Source organism: Choloepus didactylus, chromosome 20 (assembly GCF_015220235.1).
Source record: "Choloepus didactylus isolate mChoDid1 chromosome 20, mChoDid1.pri, whole genome shotgun sequence".
NCBI classification, from domain to species: Eukaryota; Metazoa; Chordata; class Mammalia; order Pilosa; family Megalonychidae; genus Choloepus; species Choloepus didactylus.
Genome location: NC_051326.1, coordinates 15,934,077 through 15,942,127, shown reverse-complemented (window position 1 = coordinate 15,942,127; position 8,051 = coordinate 15,934,077). Strand labels below are relative to the sequence as shown.

At 39.9% G+C, this 8,051-nt stretch overlaps 1 pseudogene; it reads left to right on the top strand.

The window, feature by feature from the left end:
* Window positions 1-1,222: 1,222 nt before the first annotated feature.
* LOC119516414 lies at window positions 1,223-1,909 on the top strand (annotated as a pseudogene).
* The last annotated feature ends 6,142 nt before the right edge of the window (window positions 1,910-8,051 follow it).

Below are 8,051 nucleotides of genomic sequence, written 5' to 3'. Positions count from 1 at the left end.
TGGCTTTTGTGGGGGTACATAATAGATTCAAACTAGCACACATTGAGTAGGGTGCGGGGACTCAAACATAAATAGAATCCCTTAATTCTAGGAACTTACACTAGTAGGGAAGACAGATATCGAAACAGGTAAGTTACAATACAATGTGGTAAATGCTGTAAATACAATGTGGTAAATGCTGTAAGAGAATTATAAGTGTTAAGAGAATACAGAGTACAGAAAAGGGAAGAACTACTCAAGAAGTTGCCATTTGTACTGGAGTTTGAAGAATCAGCAGAAAAAAATTTTAAGTGAAGAAAGAGCATTCCAGGCAAGTGGGAACATCACTGAGATATCAGCATGTCATGATTGTCAGGTGCAGTTTTGCCAAGTAGTGGGAAATACAGTTGAAAAGGTACATAGAAGCCATCTTATGCCAAACCGTGAAATTTCCCAACTAGTAGTGAACTCCTGGGGTTTTCTCAAATAGGTTTCACATCCTTTAAAGGGAGTAATGACATTTGTTGCAATTACAAATAAATCATTATTTCTTCTCTTTGCAGCAAGACATCAGTCTCTGAGAGCATATCAAAAGAGCCTACACAACAATTGGTGGAAATAGTAGGAATATACTCATGACCCAGTCACTCAGTCAGTTTATCACTTGACTGGATACCCCTAGCTGCTGTAGTACTTTGGACCTTTAGACAGCTTTAAATTGATATTATGCTTAGTCAGATATTATTTGTATCCATATTGGACCATTAGTTAAAAATAAGAAGTAAAAGAAAAATGGATGCTGAAATATCGATTAAATAACCTTGAAAATGATCTTTCTATAAATTTATTTCAAAATGATACACACGTATTACAAACTTTAATAATCTGAAAACAATCCCACTACAAAACACCTGGAAATGCTGATTAAAATAAAACAAACATCTTTCAAATGCAAACTTTAGTGCCTCACAAGAGAATGAGCAAAATCTTCAGGAGCCAAAAATAAAGAGAAAACTGAAAAACAAAGAGTGGAAGGGAGAGTGCGCCCAGTGGTCCCAAGGATCTGTCAGTTGCTTCAACAATGTTCGAACGGAACAGACCCAGGGACTATCTCCCCACCTCTTCAGCCTTGACAACCCTCCAACTGCCTCTCCAATTGCAACATCCAGGACCAATTAACACCATTTATTTTTATTTGTGGATGTGTGTGTGTGTGTGTGTGTGGTTAACACCTCATTGTTGACCAACCGTGAACTCCCAGATCCATTAGAATTATTCCACCGAGGTGGAGGCCTCTGTTAACCTCCTGGTCAACTTGCGTCTGTGGGCCTCCTACACCTACCTCTCTCTGGGCTTCTATTTCAACCATGATAATGTGGCCCTGAAGGGCATGGACCTCTTCTTCTGCGAGTTGGTGAAGGAGAAGCACAAAGGCGCTGCGCATTTCTTGAAGATGCAAAATTAGCGGGACAGCCGTGCCCTCTTCCGGGACAAGCAGAAACCATCCCAAAATGAGTGCAGTAAAACCCTGGATGCCAAGGAACCGCCCTGGTCCTGGAGAAGACCCTGAACCAGGCCCTTTTGGATCTGCATACTTTGGGTTCTGACAACACAGACCCTCATCTCTGGACTTCCTGGAGAACCATTTCCTAGATGCGGAGGTGGAACTCATCAAGAAGGTGGGCGACCACTGAGTAACCTCTGCAGTCTGGCTGGCCTGCAGGCCGGGCTGGGCGAATATATCTGCATTCCCCTGGCATCCAGGCTTCTGCCTGAGCACTTCCCTCCAGCCAGGAGGCCCCTTTGCAGCGCTCTAACAAGCCATGAACCAGCTGTAAACAATAAAGCTTTTGGCAGCAAAGGGGGGGTGGGGAGGAGAGGGAGGGGGAGAAAGAGACAAGGCCCATGTGAGGTGGGTTTTTGGAATTGAAACCCTGGAAAAAAACAAACAGGATCCCCAAAGGGCTACACTAAGTGAAAATGTGGATAGGAAAAAAATTCACCCAACTGGATAAGGAAGCTTGAGCTCTGGGCAGGAAAGAATTTTTTTTTTTAATTATGGTAACATATATACAACAAAAAATTTCCCATTTTAACCAGTTTTAAGCATACAATTCAGTGGCATTACTTATATGCACAATGTTGTGGTAGTCTCACAACCATCCATTACCAAAATTTTCCGTTACTCTAAATAGAAGCTCTACACCCATTAAGCAATAACTCTCCATTACCCACCCCGGTCCCTGGTAACCTGTAATCTACTTTCTATCTTTATATTTTTGCATAATCGAGTTATTTCATATCAGCAAGATCATACAATATTTGTCATTTTGTGTCTGGCTTATTTCGCTCAACATGAGGTCTTCGAGGTTCATCCATGTTGTAACATGTATCAGAACTTCATTCCTTTTTATGGCTGAATAATATTCCATTATATGTATATACCATATATTATTTATCCACTCTTCTGTTGATAAACATTTAAGTTGCTTCCACCTTTTGGCCCTTTTAAATAATGCTGCTCTGAACATTGGAATGGAAATATCTGTTTGAGTCCCTGCTTTCAATGATTTGGGGTATATGCCTAGAAGTGGGATGGCTGGGTCATATGGTAATTCCATGTTTAGCTTTTTGAGGAACTGATGACCTGTTTTCCATAACTGTTGCACCATTTTACATTCCCACGAACAATGTAAGAGTGTTCCAATTCTCTAATTCTCTTCATGATCACCAACACTTGTTATTTCCCATTAAAAGTAACAATAATAATAGCCAGTCTGGTGGACATGAAGTGGTTTCTCATTTTGGTTTTGATTTGTATTTCCCTAATGGCCAATGATGTTGAATATCTTTTTTGTGTGCTTATTGGCCATTCGTATGTCTTCTTTGGAGAAATGTCTTGTCAAGTCCTTTGCCCGTTTTTTTTATTGGGTTGTGGTTGTTTTGTTGTTGAGTTGTAGGAGTTTTTATATGCACTGCATATTAAACCTGTATCGGATTTTCAAATATTTTCTCCCATTCTGTAGGTTGTCTTTTCATTTTCTTGATGATGAATGTCCTTTGATGCACAAAAGTTCTTAATTTTGATGGTCCCATTTATCTATTTTTTGTTCTTGTTTTTCATGTTTTTGGTATAAAGTCTGAGTACCCATTGTCTAATACAAAGTCCTGAAGATATTTCTGTGTTTTCATTTAAGTTTTATAGTTTTAGTTCTTATATTTAGGTCTTTGATCCATTTTGAATTAAGTTTTGTATATGGTGTGAAGTAGGGGACCAACTTCATTCTTTTTTTATCATATTTTTTATTGTAGAATATAACATATATACATAGAAGTGATAACTTTCCATGTGTAATTTAACAAATAAGGAGCAAATTTCAAAGAATGTTATGGGTTACAGTTCCACAGTTTCAGTTATTTCCTTATTGTGAAATATAACATACATACAAAAAGGTGATAACTTTCAAATTACAATTTAATAAGTAGCTATAGAACAAATTTCGAAGGATGCTATGTGTTACAGTTACATCATTTCAGTTCTTTCCTTCTGGATATTCTAATACCCTAGCAATTAAGAAAAAGAAAATTATGTAGAGATTCAGTAGTCATAATTCTTTGTGAAATTCCATCTTCTCTGTTGCTATCCAGTTTTCCCAAAACTGTTTATTGAAGAGTGTGCTGGTTTGAATCTGTTATGTACCCAGTAACAACTATGTTCTTTTAATCCACTCTTGTGGGGGGCGGACCTGTTGTGGGTGGGATCTTTTGATTAGGTTTTTTCCATGGAGATATGACCCACCCCATTTTGGGTGTGACCTTTTGATTACATTATTTCCATGAAGATGTTACCCCGCCCATTCAAGGTGGGTCTTAATTAGTTTACTTCAGTCCTTAAGAGAACTCAGGGAGAGAGAGAGCTCAGAGCCAACACAGACCCAGACACTTGGAGATGCAGACAGACAGACATTTGGAGATGCTAAGCTAAGGGATGAAGCTGAGAGTTTGCCCCAGGGAAGCTAAGTGCAAGCCCACAGATGCTTAAAGAGAAAGCCACTGGAATCAGAAACTGAAGTCAGTGCAACCCAGGAGCAAAGGACCAGCTGACAGAGGTGTTCTTGATGCCTTCAGCCTTTCTTCAGTGAAGCTTAGCAAAGAGAAGCTGAGAGACACATTTGGAGAGAAGCTAAGATATATAATTCAGGGTTTGTCCCAGGAGAAGCTAAGACAGAAAATCCCAGAGACATTTTGGAGAAAGCCATGGAAACCAGAAGCTAAACACAGGAGAGGACCAGCAGACTCTGGCCATGTGCCTTTCCATGTGACAGGAGCCCCAGATGCCATTGCTCTTTCCTCAGAGAAGTTATGTTACTCTTGATGCCTTAATTGGGAATAAACCCCTATTGTAAAAGTCAAACCATTTCTGGCAAATTTCATTTTGACAGCTTTAGCAAACCAGAACAAAGAGATTATTCTTTTCCCATTGAGTGGATTTAGCACCTTTGTCAAAAATCTATTGGCAGGACTCGGGCAAGATGGCAGCATAGAGAGGAGTGGAAGCTAAGTAGTCCCCCTGGAACAACTACAAAAAACCAGAAACAACTAGTAAATAATCCAGAATAACTGCGGGGGGACAAACGAGACCACCCACTCATCATACACCAACCTGAATTGGGAGGAATGCCCGAGAACACAGCATAAAATCTGTAAGTAAAACCTGCGGAACCAGGTCGGGAGACCCCCTCCCCCATAGCCCGAGCTGCAAAGCCTCGTGGTGCCAGAGAGAAGCTCTCTCCCAGCAAGTGAATACAGCTTAGCTGAGCTCCAACTGGGGTTTTAAGTAGCGAGTGTGAACTGCTCACTACAGGTACGCATCCCCAAAAAACAGACAGAGGCTTTGGGTGACGACTGACCTGGGAGAGCTGGAGGGTCACCTTGGACTGGGTCTGAAGGGGACTATCTGTTTGTTTTTTGGCTCAGTGGAGAAAGCCCCAGTCATTTTCAGTTTCCAGGGCTGTGACTCTGGGAAGGGTGGAGACAGCACAAGCAGAGAGCGAGACCATTGAAATGCTAATGACCTCCACCTGAGGGGTCTGTCTTCTCTAGGAGGAAAGGGGTGGGGCCCTTTCCATTCAGAACCAGACCCCAGAGCCTGGGGGAACATGGCCCTACCTCCTCACACCAGTCAAGAATTATAGGCTAACAGGCGTCACCTGCTGGGCAGAAAAGCACAGTGACCTGAGGCATCAAAGGGTGGAACAATTTTCTAAGACACACCCTCAGGGAAACCAGATACTGAATATTTCTTCCCTCTGGGACCTGAGCCTGTTCTGGTCTGGAAAACCTGATTTGGATAACCAAGGAAACCATGCCTAGCCAACAGAAAATTACAACCTACACTAAGAAAAACAAAGTTATGGCCCAGTCAAAGGAACAAACGTACACTTCAACTGAGATACAGGAATTTAAACAACTAATGCTAAATCAGTTCAAAAAGTTTAGAGAAGATATTGCAAAAGAGATAGAGGCTGTAAAGGAAGCACTTGGCATGTATACGGCAGAAATCAAAAGTTCAAAAAAAAAACTAGTAGAATCTATGGAAATGAAAGGCACAACACAAGAGATGAAAGACACAATGGAAACATACAACAGCAGATCTCAAGAGGCAGAAGAAAACACTCAGGAACTGGAGAACAAAACACCTGAAAGTCTACATGCAAAGGAGCAGATGGAGAAAAGAATGAAAAAATATGAGCAACGTCTCCGGGAACTCAAGGATGAAACAAAGTACAATAATGTACGTATCATTGGTGTCCCAGAAGGAGAAGAGAAGGGAAAGGGGGCAGAAGCAATAATAGAGGAAATAATTAATGAAAATTTCCCATCTCTTATGAAAGACATAAAATTACAGATCCAAGAAGTGCAGCGTACTCCAAACAGAAGAGATATGAATAGGCCTACGCCAAGACACTTAATCAGATTATCAAATGTCAAAGACAAAGAGAGAATCCTGAAAGCAGCAAGAGAAAACCGATCCGTTACATACAAAGGAAGCTGAATAAGACTATGTGCAGATCTCTCAGCAGAAACCATGGAGGCAAGAAGGAAGTGGTGTGATATATTTAAGATACTGAAAGAGAAAAACCACCAACCAAGAATCCTGTATCCAGCAAAGCTGTCCTTCAAATATGAGGGAGAGATCAAAATATTTTCTGACAAGCGGACAATGAGAAACTTTGTGAACAAGACACCTGTCCTACAGGAAATACTAAAGGGAGAACTACAGGGTGATAGAAGACAGGAGTGTGTGGTTTGGAACACAATTTTGGGAGATGGTAGCACAACAATGTAAGTACACTGAACAAAGGTAACTGTGAATACGGTTGAGAGAGGAAGGTGGGGAGCATGTGAGACACCACAAGAAAGGAGGAAAGATAAAGACTGGGACTGTGTAACTTGGTGAAATCTAGAGTATTCAACAATTGTGATAAAATGTACAAATATGTTCTTTTACGAGGGAGAACAAGCAAATGTCAACCTTGCAAGGTGTTAAAAATGGGGAGGCATTGGGGGAGGGATGCAATCAGCATAAACTAGAGACTGTAACTAATAGAATCATTGTATTATGCTTCCTTTAATGTAACAAAGGTGATATACCAAGGTGAATGCAGATAAGAGGGGGGGATAGGGGAGGCATGTTAGACACTTGACATTGGTGGTATTGTCTGATTCTTTATTCTACTTTGATTTAAGGTTATTTTTCCTTTTGCTGCTTCCTAGCTGTCATTTTTTTTCCTCTTTCTTTTGCCTCCCTACCTTCTTTGACTCTCCCTCCTGCCTTGTGGAAGAAATGTAGATGCTCTTATATAGATGGCGGTGAAGGTGGTGAACACATAAATGTATGACCATGCAGAAAACCATCGATTATTTACTTGGGATGGAATGTATGGTGAGTGAACAAAACCATATTAAAAAAAAATGGGTTGATGACAAAACCTGGAGGGCAATATACTGAGTGAAATAAGCCAGACACATTAGCACAATTATTGCAGGGTCTCACTGATAGGAACTAATTATAATATGTAAACTCATAGACATGAAATATAAGGTACCAAGATATAGGACGAGGCTTAAGAATGGCGAGTAGTTGCTTAGTATGAGCAGAATGTTCAATTAGGATGAACTTAAATGTTTGAAAATGAACAGGGGTGTTGGTAGCAAGATGTGAGAATAACTAACAGCGCCTAATGGTGTGTGAATGAGGTGGAAAGGGGAAGCTCAGAGTCATATGTCACCAGAAGGAAAGTTGGAAGTCAAAAGATGGGAATGTATAAAACTGAATCCTATGGTGGGCAATATCCATGATCAACTGTACAAATACTAGAAATCACTTCCATGAACCAGAACAAATGTAGGACAATACAATTAGAAGTTAATAATAGAGGGACATATAGGGAAGAACTATATACCTATTACAAAATATATACTACAGTTAGTAGTATTTCAACATTTTTTCATAAACAGTAACAAATATACTATATCAATACTACGAGTCAACAATTGAGGGGGGTTGGTTAGGGATAGGGGAGGATTAGAGTTTCCTTTTCTTTTTTTCTTTTTTCATCTTTCACTTTATTTCTTGTCTGGAGTAATGAAAAGTTTCTAAAAATTGAACAAAAATTAAGTGTGATGGATGCACAGATGTCTGAGGGTACCCAGGGGCAAGTGATTGTACACTTTGGATCTTTGGATAATTGTATGGTATCTGAACAATCTCAATAAAAATGAAAAAAAAATCTATTGGCATAGTTGTATGGGTTTATTTCTGAACAATTTTATTCTATTGGTCTATATATCTGTCCTTGTGTCAGCACCATGCTGCTTTTATTACTGTGGCTTTGTAATAAGTTTTAAAATTGGGAACTGTGAGTCCTCTCAACTTTATTCATCTTTTTTTTTAGATGGTTTGGCTATTTGTCTTTTCATATGCATTTGATGGTTTTTTCTATTTCTGTGAGACTGTTGGAATTTTGATTGGGATTGCATTGAACCTGTAAGTCACCTTGAGAAGTATT